Raw genomic sequence first — 15,900 nt, 5'->3', positions numbered from 1 at the left:
CCAACCTCAGTGCCGGGTGGTTTGCTATGGATGCATTCAGCTCCTTTTCTCTCCCTTGTGTTGCCTGCTGTGTGTGGTTCATAATCCTGAGGTGTTTCACTCTGCCTTTGAGATACTTTTCTGTTCTCGCTGGTTGCCTGATTCAGTCCAGAGGTGGTTTGGGGAGCTTGAAGCAGTCATTTCTACTGCTCCTACAATTCCCTCCATCAGCCACCATCCTGGTTTTGGCCCACCTCTTTTCCATTTTGCTGCCACTTGACCACAAAAAAAGTTGTGGGTGGCTATACAACCAGCTAGCAGTTTGACTCCTGACAAGGCCCAGGAAAGAATTTGACTCCATTTTAGTCAGGAACGTGACTGATCAGTTTAACAGAAACAGGAATTGTTTGCTCTGACCCAGAAGACAGCATTGCGTTTGGAGGCTGGGTGGAAGGCAGGAAGACCTTGTGATGTGTTAATTTGCTCCATCAGAACCTGCTTGGATGGTTGCAAGGTTTTGATAAGATTTTGTGAACTGGGATGCCATTAATACCTACTGGTAGGTTGCCATGAGCCTGAAGGTTTTTTGTCTTCTGTCTTAAGTCTTTTAAGACAAATAAGTCTTTTGTGAAGTTGCTGTAATTCTGTGAATATACGTAAGAAAGGAGTTGATATTTTACCAAGAACACAAGGCCAACTCCAGCATGCTTCAGAATATGTGCAAATTAGTATAGAAAATAGATATTTGGGGTCCTAGAAGGGTATGCTTGTTTCTGGGCTTTTCCCCGGATGATACCCTTTACAGCCTGTTGGTTGTCTTGCTCTGCCAAGCAAAGAAGGCTGTGAGCACAGACTAGATAACAACTCGTTAATGCATTTGTTTTGTGGAAAAGACCCTTTGGCTTAGCAGCTAAAGTTCTCTCTCTTCCTTTGACTTCTGCTGGGGTAAGCCTGTGACTTTCTGCAATCATTTTTATCTGTCTGTCAAACATTGAACCTAGAAAGCATTACTGGAGAGCATTAATTAAGCTTTATCTAATCTCCAGCTAATGGTCAACAAACAGACTTTCTCATTACGGGTGTTCCTTGAGTTTACATGCTCCACAGCACGGCTTCTCCTCCTGGGCAGAAAGGTGTTCCCCGGTGATTTTGTGGTGCACGTTTTGGGAGAAATCCATCCCCTCCTTACAGTGTATTTGTGTCAACTGTAACATCTCTCTAAGCCTGTTTTCTCAGGAAATGTGGGTGCCAGAAAAGGTCTGTTCAGAGAGCACAACATCCTCCAAGCATCCACAGGGCCTGACACCTGAAGTAAAGTGCTTGTTTCATAAGATCTAGTCCTATTCTGCATTTTTAGATTTCCCTCCTTTCTGCATCCACTTGCCCAACCCGGTGCCTCTTTGAGGAGGGCATGGATTTCCATCTCCATCACACCCAAGCTGGAAAATGTTACTAAACCCCCGTCTTCCACGGTGTTGTTTAAACAGAGTTGTGGGTCTCTAGGACTGGTCAAGACTGGAGTTAGTTTGCTATTTTGCAGGCAGTGTAGGCCAGATGAACTTTTGAAGAGGAATTGAATGAAAGACAAGAAATTATGTAGTGACAAAACATATACACAGCATATGTACAGTGGCTGCCATACGTGTTTTCAATGGTTATCAAGCTGCTATGAAAATTGTTTTCATTAAAATGAAAACCCGCCAGGACATTATGTTTTCACAAAAAGATTCTTATTTTTTATTCCTGCGGCAGTCTCACCTGTTGGTCATACCTGAACCCATTCCAGCCTGATTGTAGGTCAAAGGGAGAGTTTTGAAGGATCTGGTTAACCCACGTCTTCTCATCATTTCTGTTTCAGTGAGACAAAGGCACCTAGACTTTTCCTGGTTCTAGAGCTAGAAGTTAGCAGCCCTGGTCCAGGAATAGGGATAGGGAGAAAATAAAAGGAAATGTGCAATAGAAGGGTGCTAAGAGATACTGAAGGGTGAGGGACACTGAAACCTCCAGGCTCAGCAGGAGGTACATCGCCTCCTTTCAAGGTGTTTTCACCCTTGAAATCTTCCATGGGAAGAAATGCAGAAGGAAAATCCTTTTCAAATGTACATGACAAGATGCCAGCAAGTGGCAGCAGCTCTCTGTGTGACAAAGAGACTGTCCACATCTCACATCAGCTGCTTGCTCAGCTGTTTGCCTGAAAACCGAGCAACAAAACACGTCCAAATCACAAGCTCTTCTGGCACTGCTGGAATAACAGCCCAGCACTGACCTGAGGGGCTTCAAGAGGTGAGCTGGAAGCTGCTGGAGGACTTCTGCTCTGGTCCCCTTGTGGAGAGGCCCAAGGGGACAGAGCAGTGCAGAGGAAAGGAGAAATGTGGGGTTTAGGAAACACGGAATTCCTTTTTTTTTTTTTTTTGCAGGAGGAGCCCCCATTGCTATTCTGGTTTCTCTGTGTCTTCAATCATCAAATGAAGCTTTTGTCTTTTGATAGGGCAAGGAGGAAAGTAATGTACAATAGCTGTTCTGACAGCCCGGCACACCCCACTTCAGTGGTTTAAAGCTTTCTTTGTACTGGATTTGTTCTTCTAGTGCTAATGACCAGGTTGCCATAAATAGGCACTAAATAGGTCTGGACACAGTAAAGGGAAGTGTAGGTCAACGTTAGCTCTTGTGTTGTCCTTCAGATCTCTGTATCAAAGACATTCACAAAGAAAGGGAAGGTGCATTTTCAAATTCTGCCCCTTTTAGATATCGAGGGGGAAACTGAGTCATGAAAAAGTGGCATGACTGCGAGTCACACAGCACTTTTCTTGTCAAAGCAGGATGGGGATGAGCAGAGACATGAGCTCCAAACAGCAAGGCATCACCCTATGGGGCAAAATTAAGCCCCCATTGAAACCGTAGGTTACTGGATGGGTGAGGGACACAAAGTCATCTCATGGAGGTTGGCAACTGGAAGGGCACAGCTCTCTGATTTTTAAGCCATGCACGCTAACTCGAACCAGATGGAGAGGACACAAATGTGACTGGTTGTATCCGTGGGGGCACTGCCAGGCACTGCCACTGTCTGCCAGCCCCCCGTGGGTCTACATTTAGCCTGCAGCAACTTAGGAAAGACCCAGAGGGGAGGAAAGAGCAAGAGAAGTTGTCCTGCAAGGGATGTCAGCTGCTATTCGCCACCCTCAGGGGGTCAAGCTCACTTTACATGGGTCTGGTGTTTGTGAAACACCCTGCGCCGGATGCCCAGACCCGGAGCACCCTGTTCCTCCCCTCTTTCTAAGAAACGAGCCCTCCCTCTCTGTGCTCCCTGCTCAGCACCTCCCTGCTGGGAATGCCACTGCTGCTGGGCACTTGGGTGACATCTGCCCTGCGTGGCGAGCAGCTGAGCCTGATCAAAGTTCTCCGGAGCAAGGCAGATGCGGTGTCACGTACAAAAACCCGCTTTCCAACTAGGGCAGGCTGGTGTGGAGCCCAGGGCATGACCTTTTCTGCGTGGCATGCTCCCATGTAATGTGACCGCGCTGCCAGGCGGCGTTGCGACAGGGCTTGCTGGCCTTTGAGTTGTGCAGGCGTCCGGGATGTTGCATTCCTCCCCCGGACCAAGAGACCGCTGGTAAACCACACCGGATGCCAACCAAACCGGGCTATTCTTCGTGTTATGTTGCTTCAGATGCAAGATTTTGACCTCAACTCACTTTTCTTTTTGAAAAGGGAGCTTGTTTCTTAGGGAAGACTGATTTGGTCCTGAGGTTTTGGGATAAATCTGGTATGAATCCACCCATTATTCTTTGGTGCTGCCCATCCTTCCCACCCGAACAGGGCAACTGCTGTAGTGGCTGGGCTACTCGTCTGTCAGCCAGGTAGGGAGTCTGAGCCACGTTCTGTGCTCCTGCGCAGCCTCTTGGGCAGCTGTCCCAGATCAGGGACGCTTCTGGGATGCAGGCTGTGTACCCAGTGTAAATCAGTTCACCACACACGGGTAAACAGCTCTGTCCTTTAGCACATCAGCTCAAGTGGGAGACAGTCCGGTGTGAAGCCCTTGCACTAAGATGAAATCACTTCTTTTCCAGTATCTCCCTTCACCCTAATCCTAATTATTCTGGCTTGAGCCTGTGCTAGCCTGTAAAGAGGGGGAGACGCCAAGAGGTGGAAAATCAGCTCTGAATCTGTTTCTGCTGCAAGAATCAGGTCCCTGGCTTCTCATCCTCAGCAGAGTTCTTGATAGTGATACAAAACAGCAACATTTCTTCCCCCTAATTGCCCTGCCTACACTTTGGACTGTAACAAAAACAGGTTTGCTTTGGGTGTTAGAGAAACAAGATGGAAATGACAGTGTCTTTGCTAGAAATTTAAAGGCAGGAGTATCCAGAAAACAGAGAGAGCAAGTCAACGCTTACTTTGAAGCTGCCTTCCAGAAAATTGAAGCCAAGAATTTAGGATTTGTAATTTCTTCAGTCAAATATAAATTCATGGACTCAATACAAAAAAAAAAAAAAAAGGGTAGGGGCCAGCTGAATAAAATAGCATGACTTTTGGAATCTAGATGGTCAAACAAAAGGATTCAGCGTTAGCATTCTGGTCCAAAAGCAATCAATGAATACAACGCTCTTTTTACTCAGGTGGCCAATTTCTACTATTTACATGTCTTACTTTCCAGTGTCAGCACAGCTCTTGGGAAAGGAATTGTGCTTTTTATTTTTGCTTCACATCGTTATCTAAATTGTATCTGCAGCTTTTTAGTTACCGGTGATAGCGATGGGTCTGTAAGTAGCCTGGCTTGACTCTGAGGTTGCAGGCAGGATTCGCAATGGTAGCACTTTGGAAAACCTTCCTTTTGACCTCCAGATGCAATTAGCTGTGGTATCAATGAGAGACGTACTCGGAACAAGCATCCCCTCCGAGAACAGCTGCAATGAACAAGCAGAAATTTCTGAGACAGCACAAGCTTGTAAACCCTTCCACAAGGCTGTTGAATGACAGCAGGTTGGAAGCATGTAATGAGAAGCACGGGTTCACTGACTAAGCATCCCTACAGGGACCGAGGCTTAATCCTCCCATAGGCTGTGCCCTCTCACCCCGCTCAGAAGCAGGAGGAATGACATGCTCTACAGGAATGACATAATTAAGAGTAAGGTTGATGTACTGCGAAATGTGAGCGACGCGGAGCTTGCCTTCTCGCTGACCTGCCTGGAGCAGGCCAGTCCATCAGCCAGGCCACTGTGCATAGTCCTTGGTTTGTCCCCAACCCCTTGCTCCTCTCGTTTGTGAGGCCAGCGAGGGCTGCCACGCAGCACGGTGCAGTACAGAGGCAGGTGGAGCTCACCTTGCCAAGTGCTCCTGCTCATATTGCATGCTGAGATGTCTCAGGTGAGGCTTCCTTTCCATACAGCTGCAATATGGAAGTCTTAACCCTAAAAAGAAACCGGAGCAAGGAGCTAGAAGGTAAGTCTGCTGTAAGTCGCAGCACAAGGTACTGTTCACTTGGCTGAGACAGCTCCTTCCCTTGGCCAGTGCTAGGAGCAGCCCGGGCTGAAAGGGGTTCAGGGTAGGCAGCTACAGGGAGAGCAAAGCCTTCACTAGACACCTCTGCAAATCCTTCCCTGGAAGGAGTCACAGCAGCGAGAATAAAGTTCCTGTGCATATGCAAGGCCGTTTCCCTCACAGTTAGCAGCTCAGGCTGTCACAGCTCTGCTGCAGGAGTTGCACGTGAGTGTGCCAAGGTCATCTGGAGAGCACATGCACAGCTACGAGGGAAGAGGGACAGGCTGCGTACTGATTTGTACAATCCGTGCTAAGAAAACTCTGTCAGCGTTTCACTGATGTTTTGATCCAGGCTGGGTCGTACGACACCACCTCCTGAGTATGTACCTGCATAACACCACAGGCCTTGCCCTGGCACCTCCTTGGCATCATCCTGGCATCACCCCTGCGTCACCTCAGCATCCCAGCAGCTGAAAACGACTGCACGGTCTCCCTGGCTGCTGGGGATATCCTGAGAGCTGAACAGCTGCCAGCTGCAGTGGGGTGCTGTGAATACCCCGTGCCAACCCCCCCTCCTGCCTCCCCCCTGCCTCTGCCCTCTGTGCTCTGTGGCGAGGGGGCTGCACGGCAGAGGGGGCACCGCTCACGTCTGTCTGGCAGCTTTGTAAGGAGAGGGCTGTGATGACCCCGCACATTCATCAGGCGCTTGTTTGCAGGCTGGTCCCATCTGCACTGCTTTTATTATTTTTTTTTTCCTCCCTCTGCTCGGCTCAGCCTGCTTCGGGAGAAGTGGCACGTAGGCACATACGTCCTTGCGCACACTATACTTGTATAAACTCCATCAGGAAGTCATCTGGCCAAACTTTCCAGGCGCTGCTTTTAACTCTTCCCTAGGCGGGCTCGTATTGGCGGCCTGGGGATTTCCAGGGAGCATGGCCACCAGTGTTCATCCTCTTGCTCTGTTTATTGATTCCCACCGCCGTCCTTCCTACAAGCCCCGAGCACGTGGCAGGGCAGCTTTGCACCCATCCTGCTCGGAGTTCCCACCAGAAAGCCGTCCTCCGCAGCTGCACGGGGCTTTGCAATAAAACCCTGCCTCGGCTTTCCTGCGGGGTGAGGTAGCAAAAGCCAGTTCCCAAAAAACATACCACGGCAGAGGCTGCCCTGGCAGGGCGGTAGGAAGGGGCGCTGGTGGGGCAAGGGTGTCTGCAGGGGCAATAAATGCAGCAGTTATTTCAGAAGTGTGTCCTCACCAGGCACATGAGCAGTGAATTAAGTTCTCACAGCCCTTAAATGTTTACTGTGGTCAGGGAAAGATAACAATAATAAAAAAAAAATTGGTAAGTGACCCCATCTTCAATGAGGACGTGTCTTGCTGTATGTCCCGCTCTGCACAGAGGCACAATTACACACCCACAGGCGCACATCAGCATGCATATAGACATCTCAGAGGTCTGAGAAAAACCCTGTGAGACTGTTCACATAGGGTAAAGGCTGCTATTCCTCCCCGTGATGTGTGGATGAGGAGATTTCCTAAATGCAAGATTTTTTTCCTTAAATGCAAGATTACAGTCATCCCGTTTTGTCGGTGCCTATTAACTGACCGTTGCCAGATTTCAGTGGCTCTTACAAGCTTTTGGAGCCTCCTGGAATTGCTGGAAATTGTATCCGGTGCAGATGGATATGGGATGGGGATGTCTGAGCTCGTTTGGCCAGCAGTGCCAGCCATATTTTGTCTCCATCTGACTTCGGTGTGAGTATGGAGCGTGTGTCAGCAGCATCTCTCTGCTGGAGAGGTGCCACCAATGGTGCTGTTGTCTCTCTTGACTTTCGCTGCCATAAAACAGCCCAGAAGTTGACTGTTTATGCATGAAGTTTTTCCTCAGCTCATAGGCATTTGGCTCTGGTTTGATGGGTATTCGTTCACCTTTTCTAGTGTTACAAAACTATAAGATGGTAAAATAGATTAAACGTGAAGCTCTTGATTATTTTCCTGGCTTCAAGGGAGTAATTCTGAAGAATTAACTTCATTAAAGTCCGTTCAGGTAGCCTGATGTTAACTTTGCCTTCTTTATCAGATTTCCAGGCTTCTGTGTGAGGCAGAGGGGTGTGCATTTGCACTCAGCCTTGCCGGGAGAGCTGCAGTATAGAAGGGAGTCAACTGCCAGAAATTCCCGAAAATCTAGGGATGACTTTTAGGGCAGACTCATCCTCTGCAGAGATGCTTCCCTTCTCGAACAGCTGCTCAGTGCACCACAGACAGCAAAGGAGCCCTCTGTTTCAGGCTCCTCCTGAAATTCATCAGATTCAGACCGCGGCTGCTCACTGCTAGGAGCTGGAGGTATTAATAGTGCTCCCCGCTCGGCTTCTCTCCTGCAGTCGGAGGAATCAATCAAGCTCTCACAATCCCTCAAGGAGGTGGGGAAGCTCTGAGAGCTGAGTAACATTCGGGCTTTTGACCACGCACGGTGTTCCCATTTCCTCTCCATTTGTGTCTTCAGATCTTTTGTCAACCTGTGTTATTCCTCCGTCTGTTCAGCTGGAGGTTCGTTAAGTGTAACTTTTGCCCCAAAATCTAGACTCAGCTCCCTGATCCTGGCAACTCATTGTACGCTGAGTCTTTGCGTGGTGAAGGAGAGAGGGAGGGTTGTTCAGAGGTGTCCTTACAGAAGTTGTGCTCCGTGCATGTGTGTATCTTTTCTGAGACAGGCAAAGCAAATCAGGCCCTGGAGTGACCTGGGTGGTGGTCCCAGCTCATTCCTGGGACTGATTTGCTTCGCCTGTCTCAGAAGTCCTGGGGACAGGTCAGGGCAGGGGTAAATCCCTCTAGCCGAGCTTTAGACGTAAGCCTAAAAGCAGGCTCATTTCTGTCTGCAGTCATACATAAACTCATTCTTGCCCTGCAGACCTCGGGGCAGGCTTCCAGAAAAGGCTTCCAGCGTGGCCAGCTTTGTGTGCAGAAGGTAACCTTATGGGCAGCCAGGAGAGAAGGTATCCTTGTGGGTACGTTTCCCCTCCTGTGACAGAGCCTTTAGGACTGAACGTCTGATATTTAGGAGGTGAAAGGATGAACAGTGCTAAGTCCTGACCTTGCTGTAACCTGTGGAGAAGCAACAAAGATTCCCTTTAACCATGTACTGCGTAAACAGCAAGGAATACACACGTAACAAAATTAGAAAGGAATCTGATAGATAGCCCCAAAGATAAATGCCACTTTAGGCAATGTTACTTCAAACTGTTGACCGAAGCACCATTCAGGGAGGAACTGTGAGATCTAAGTGCCTCTCTGCTTCTGGGCAGGATAAGGTGTCATGTAAAATGTGTTTTGTGTTCTTGTTTTATCTCCCTCTCTCCACTCTCCGCCAATGAGAACATGCACACCGAAAGCATTAAAAACAGACCACAGTGAGTTTGCTTCACCAGCACATCTCCACATCAAAGGCATCGCTGGAGTCTATTGATTCTGGCAGAATCGCAGAAACTGGCGATGTCGTTAGTGAGAAATCATGCACTCTTCTGTTGATTTCAGGCAAAGAAAAAAAGAAAAAAAAAAAAAAGCTCGACCATGTGCAGATATTCATGCTGCAAAGAGGCTGATAAATTGCAAAATGTTTCAGTTGTCTCCCTCAGTGCCAGTAAATAGACAAGGGTGCTTTTATTGACAAACGGCAGAGCTTTAGCTTACTTGATGTTACGAAAAGCTGCCCTATTTAACTTCTAAGTTTTGTTTTCACTGTTTGTGAATAACATGTGACAGCTCTTATCTGACCTATTGTTTACTTCCTATTTCTGAAGTGAATGCACCCCGTGCCAGTGAACTATGTTGGCACTCAGCGTGAATTTGCTCAAAAAGTGGGGAGTTTATCGATGATGCTGGGGCAGAACCCCAGATCAGGTCAGTGCCACCCTCTGGGAGCGGTCCAGGCAGATTCATCTCCAGTGCTGACGTACCATACTTGCAGTCTCCTTGGAAAATTGACTTCTGATCGAAAGATCCACCAACCACTTTGAGCAAAAGCACATTTCCCTTTTAATTTTGCCTAGTAAGTACGAAACCATTGCATTTGTATACTGCTTCACCACAGGGAGCAAAAGTTTCTGCTGAAAATAGCTCTGTGATATAAGACCTGTATTAACCTTGTGACTCAGAGCAAAACCTGGGGAAGACATAGATCAAACCTCACACTAGGAGGAACTGTTTCACACTCCTCCATTTTTGGTATTTGTACGCCTCTTTGACTCTTTCTTGTTTGCATCCTGCAAATGAAGGGCTTCCAAAACATCAAAGAGTTAAGGTGTTTTTAAAAGGTGTCTGCATGCAAGTAGAGGATGTGATTAATGCATGTCTGTTCCACAGGCTTGCTCTGTTCCGCTGGGGTATGAAGAAAGTTGCTGCTCACCAAGACAGTTGCAACCTCCCTGAGCACAAGTACAGCCACCACCGGATTGCTGCAATAGTTTGTGGGCTTTGCTTGGGGAGATGCGTGTGGCTTTACTGTGTTGACCCAAAGCAGCCCAGGCTGGTAAAACACTCCCATTGCACAAATGGCTAATATAACAGCTAATATAATGGCTGGCATTCACATTCCTCAGGTGTGGGCTCTGCTGGTGGTACGGCTCTTGCTGCTGGCTGCTGAGCCTATGGGCAGTGCTCTCCTCCTGCCTACCAAGGCACCGGTGCTCCTTCCCACTGCCTTGCTCATGAGCACTGGTCTTGACCTGCAGGACATCATGATGACCCAGCATCGCCTTCTCCGGGGGAAGAGTATCTGCCCGGGTATCTAATTATAGAGGGATGGAAAAATGCCCACAAAAGGTTGAGGATAAGTTTTCCAATACGTAGCACAAGAGTAATCAATACTTGCATCAATACTTAATTAATCTATGTGAAGTGGAACAGCTTCAGCAGGAGGGAATGAGATCGTCTCTTCCAAGCCCAGCGTGCTCTGCAGTGTCACGTGGGATGCGGAATGTGGGTTTAAATCCTTTTACTCGGACGTTTTAATTCTTGAACCCTTGGATAAGAGGATGCTGCTGCCAGGAAGGCTTTGAGAGGAGTGACCAACCCTTAGCTTATGAGAAGTAACACCTTAGTACCTCTGGAAACCTAACCCAAAGTCCTTAACCCCTCAGTAGAAATCCACTGGGATCAGCATGAGTCTTCTTTGACCTCAGGGAGCTTTCAGGCTGGCCTCTGGTGAAGGCATTTACCTCATGGCCACTACGTCAGGCCCTGGAGGTCCCGTACCCCGCCTTGTAAAGAACTGCAGTTTCAGCCAGAGGCTGCAGTGCTGCCCAAAGATCAGCCTCCATCAGTACATACTCCCTGCTGTCCCAGCGGCTGTTCAGCCAAGGTATTTGCAATGTTCCCTGTGAGATATTCATTTTCGGGCACCTCCCCACAGGGACATCAATGGTCTGACTCAGTGACATGGAAAGCTTGCTGGGAAGTGGGGGAGAGTTGTCCGCCACACACAAGCTGTGACATAAGTGGTGGGCAAGAAAAAAACAACTCCTCCTCTGTTGCAAGAGAGGTGAAGGTTTCAGCTCTTGGTTCCCCTAACGGTGACTAAGCTGTTCCCTCCATCCAGCCCCCAGCTACCAGTGAATGGAGAGACCGAGCAGCGCTGCGTATTCCTGTAAGCCAGCCGGCTTTCGGTAATCCCGTTTCGAGGCTTCTCAGAAGGCGTCTGTCAGTGTGTTGTTTTCACTAAATACATGGAGTGCAGATTAAGCTGCACTTAAGCATTTCATCCACCCTTTCTTTTCTTATTAAGCACTTCGCATAGGATTGGCAATCCCTTTGCTTAGCTGATGGGAAGGTGAGCGTGTCTCACTCTTAACTTCTGTTTGTACCTATGTTTAAAGTTTGGGTCTTGCTCCTGACCTGTGGTGTGCCTTAATACTCCTTTGCCTGAAACAGGATACTGCCAATACAGATTTTCACTTATGTAGATAATTAACGTTTTCAGGACACTTTGTTTTTTTACACAAAATCTCTCTAGTGTTAATGACAGCTCCGATTTTAAAGCACAGTACCTCCTCCTGCGTGCCTCAATCAAAACGGCTGCCCTGAGTCACATGCGTGCCCTGGGACAGGGGTGCCGACACATGGGCCCGTCCAGGAAAAGCCCTTCCAGAACGGCTCCAGGAACCACTTTTAAAAATCAAAAGAGCCTAAACCGGCTCCGGTGGTCTGTGTGGGTTCAGCGAATGACCCAGATGGAAGAGATGCCTACCACATTGACAACCCTTCTTAAATGATCTGTGCTTCTTAGCTTTTAATGGACCACGAGTGGTTCACGACTACCCTAGGTTTCTCTTCATCATGTTTCTCTAAACATGACGAAGGTTCATCAGATAGCTGAAATGCATTACAGGAAGGGGCTCAGACGTCGCCGTGATAAGCAAACATGAGAGCCTGCTCGGAACACAATAGAGGCTTCAGTTTGTTCCTAAATTATTCATCTTCCCCCCAGGAGCGGCATTTCAGCACTGCCTTGGGCGCTGAGGGAGCACGGCCTGTTCCCAGGAGGGCGGCCATCCCCTCCCTGCAGCACCTCCGGGTGGGATCGCAGCCCAGCTCGGCCCGGCCCCTGTGGCACAAGGCATCGCTGCCCAGCCGTGCTAGGGGGGTCCCCTCTCCACCGAGATAGTCAGAGATCCTTCAGCCAGCAGAGCAGGAGACAGAAAAGCTGGGCTGGTTTGCTAGCATAGAGCGGCAAGAGAGGAAAGGGGTTGAGAAATGAACAACTGCAATTACACTGGGGCATTTTTGTCAGAGATACTCATACCCATAACTGCTGTCTGTCACTGAACTGAACTGTATTTCCCCTTTGCTCACTGGGTCATGTTAAATATGCCCGGTCTGTGTCACCCTCTTGACAGACAGCATCGGAGAAGTTTTGGAGCACGTGGGGTGCCCAAGAGGCTGCAGGTAGTTGGAGCCCCACTGCGTGGGGATGCCCTGCGATGGGTCCTGGTGCTCAGCTTGGCCATGAAGGGGCTCTGGCTGCAAAGAAGGGCGTTACCAGACAAAGTAACTTGGGGAACCACCACAAAACCCAACAGGGAATAAATCGAGCCTCATGACATAGCTCTCCCATCACGAGACACCGTGACAGCAGCAAGGGAGAAATGGTAAGAGGAAGAAATACATGCATCCCCAACAACAGGACCCAGGAGAACAGGGCAGGAGGAAAGACACAGAGGGGGCAATGGGGCTCCACTTCATGCTGCTCCACTTCTCTTTCTTCTGTCGTGTGGCAATGCCGTTAATTAGGAAACGTGAATCTATGGCACTTTCCCACTGCCCCCTCCCCGGGGAGCTGTTGCAGCTCCCTGCAAGACCTCGTCTTTCTCAACAGATTTCCCTCCAGCCCCACACTTGCTAGTGCCGAGGGCTGTGGCAATCAAGCGATCGAGCACTCTCCCTGCCGGTGTTTTCTTCCCCGGGCTCGCGCTGACCCCCGGGGTTATCTGACAAGACTTCTGTCAGACGTCAGCCGGAGCAGGACTTGGCACGGAGACAGCGCCGCAATACAGGAAGGCGTTGCACTTGTGCTGCCGAAGGTGGAGAGCACAGCCCTGGCACCGATGGTGCTTCAAACCACCCGTGGCTGCGGTGCCTGATGGCACAAAGAGTTGCGGCTGCAGAGCTGCCAGTAGCAGCCGGGTGCCTGCTTCACCTCGCCTCATCTGCAGGGTGCGGGATGCTCTCTGGAGGAGCAGCTTCCCTCTGGTTTAACAGCCTCAAGGGACGGGCTGATTCACCCTGCTCTTGCAGCACGCGGTGCAGCAGGGAGGTTATTGGGCTGGGAGAGCCCTGCCGTGGGCTCGGCTCCCCGCTGCCCTGGCGGCTCGCTGTGCTGGTGTTGCAGCGAGGTGCTGAGTCACCGGCGTGGGCTCTGAACTCTGCCCCTGGATGTGGCGGGCAATGGCCAAATGTCACGCAGGAGCTTCGTGGAGCAGAGAGAGGGGTCATCCTCCCCGGATGCTCGCCCTGCATGAGTGCAGGGCTGGCTAGCTGCCTGGCACAGGGCATGCTTGACCGCGAGGCCCCAGCCCTGCACTCGAGAGGTGCGTGCAGACCACCCCAGGCAGATGGGGTGCTAGCTGGGGGGGTGGGGGACAGTCCCGATAAGGGAAGCCATAACCAGGAGCACTGGCTTCCACAGCAAGCTGCACAAAGCGAGCGCTCCCATCCCTGTGGATCCCACTGCTCTGTGGGCAGGTAGAGCTGCCACCTTGCCTGGTACCACGTCCGGGACCCCCTGGAGCAGTGGCTGCAGCCCCCAACCCCATGGGCCCACGGGACCCTCCTGGCCTGGCTGCTGGAAAATGAAATTTCAGTTCTGCTGGAAGCCTTCCAATTTCAACATTTATTTTTCTTCCTTGAAAGAAGGCAAAGGGGGAAGCGAGCAGGGGCAGGGGGGTTGGGGTGGGTTAGTTGCAGCGGCATGCAGCGGTCTCACCAATGAATCCTGACACTTTGTTTTTGTTCAGGCTTCTCAGAAATGCTTATTTGGGAACGGGGCAAATATTTCAAATGTCATATTTGGATGGAAAATGCCTTATCTAGTAATAATAGCTAACCTTCCTCCAGCCTGAGACGCCTGAAAAAAATCTCACTTGGCTCGGCTCCATGCAGCTGACGGCCGACCCCCTTCCAGCCCCATGGCCACAGGGGGCACGGGCTGGCCCCTCTGCGCCTGGGGTCCCTGCAGGTTGCCAAGAGGTTGCACTTGGAAAGGGGGCTTGTCCCCGCTGCTGGGAGGGCTAAAGGACATGCTGCAACTATCCTGCATGCTTTGGAAGCCCGGGTTTGAAAGCAGCAGTCCAGCTCTGCTTGATTAAACACTCACTGTGTTCCCAGGACTGGGCTGCTGCTCCTCAGATAACTGGGAGTAAATCACAGGCAATTAGCGATTTGTCTGAGGTGCTCCTTGACTCAGAGCCCTGTAGCGAAGTCCTACATTACTCATTAGACCACACATCCTCCTTCCTCTCCGGGTGGCATCCGAGCAGCCTCGTCAGGGTGGAGGGAGCACAGCAATGTCACTTCACGTTTATCTAGGAAAAAGTTTCCCACACTCCTTCGTGGCTCTTTTTGTTTTGATTCAGAGATTTTGTTTTTCTGAAGAGTTAAAATAAATCTCGAAATGCAGCAGCAGCACTTCTTTGAGCGCAGTGTTTGTTGCTAGATAATCCTTTGAGGGAAACATTAAAAAGTAGTGCAGCATATTTGTCACCAGTCCAGAGCTGGCTGAACAAGGCTGATCCAGTATTTAAAATGTGGTGTGACATTTATGCATGGCATAAAGCACTTGTGGTCACTCGGAGCTTGTGACCACTGCTTCTCTTCTTTCTGGACATGAACTCCTCCTCATGGCCTTTCTCTCCGACCCTTCAAGCTGTTATGGCAGTGGTAAAACTCAACTTTTGTTCTGCTCGCTCTGTGCTGCTCCAAAAGTGTGGGCTGACGGGACACCTCCCGACCCACTCTTCCTGCTGCTACCTGACCGCATCCGCTGGCCACATCAGCAGAACCTGACAAGCACTGAATCATGTCCCGGTCAGTGCCCAGCCCAGAATTTGGGAATCTGGGAAGAAAGGTTTATCCTTTCATGCTTTCTTTCTCTTTAAAGTCACTTTAAAGCAAATGCGTCTGTCTTTAAAAATGTGGTATTTTTGCAAAGCTTTTAAGATTGTTTTTATCTTTCCCTTTTTTCCCTTTTCTATTCAGTACCATCAAAAGTGACTGGAGTGACATTAATGGAAGTTAAACAGGGTCTTGACCTTCTCCAGAAGGTCTGAACCAGCACTTAGAGCCTCCACCTCACTGCACATTAGTGTGGTTTGAAAATGCCTCCTGTGCAATGGTCGGGATGCTCCCATCTACAGGGCTGTTTCCAAGAGAGCCCAGAAAATAGAACTCACTTTGCAGGAGGTGATTGGATATTTGTAGGTAAATGCATCCCTTTCCCCCACACCAGCTATTTTAAAGTGATCTAGTAAGCACCCAGAGAATTTCTTCTGCCTCACACAAGCCATGGGCTCTTAAACACTGACCTTGCTTTTACTTGGTACCTGCTTATTTGAGAATATTTTGACCTGCTCTTCCAGCAGCATGGGGTGGGATCATGAAATGATTTAATTAAGCCTGCAGTGGGCTCAGTGTATACCGAGTTAGCACTTTGTTTTGGGGTGCTACAGATCATTCAGACTGAGAAAGCCATACTGGTGAGTTCCACTTGGAGATGTCGCCTTTAAATCTCCACTGTATATCCATGCAGAGTGGTCTTATAGCCAAATGGTGTCCCAAAAGCTGATAGAGCAACTTCCTTGGCCACTGCACACATTTTTTGGATGTCTAAGTGCTAGGATTTCATTCCTTGAAGTCAGCGGAAAATCCTCCAGTGACTTACAAGGGATAGGAATTCT

This window comes from Anser anser (genome assembly GCF_964211835.1).
Source record: "Anser anser genome assembly, chromosome: 1".
NCBI lineage: Eukaryota > Metazoa > Chordata > Aves > Anseriformes > Anatidae > Anser > Anser anser.
The sequence above is the reverse complement of the archived record's forward strand: the minus strand, read 5'-3'. Positions refer to the sequence as shown.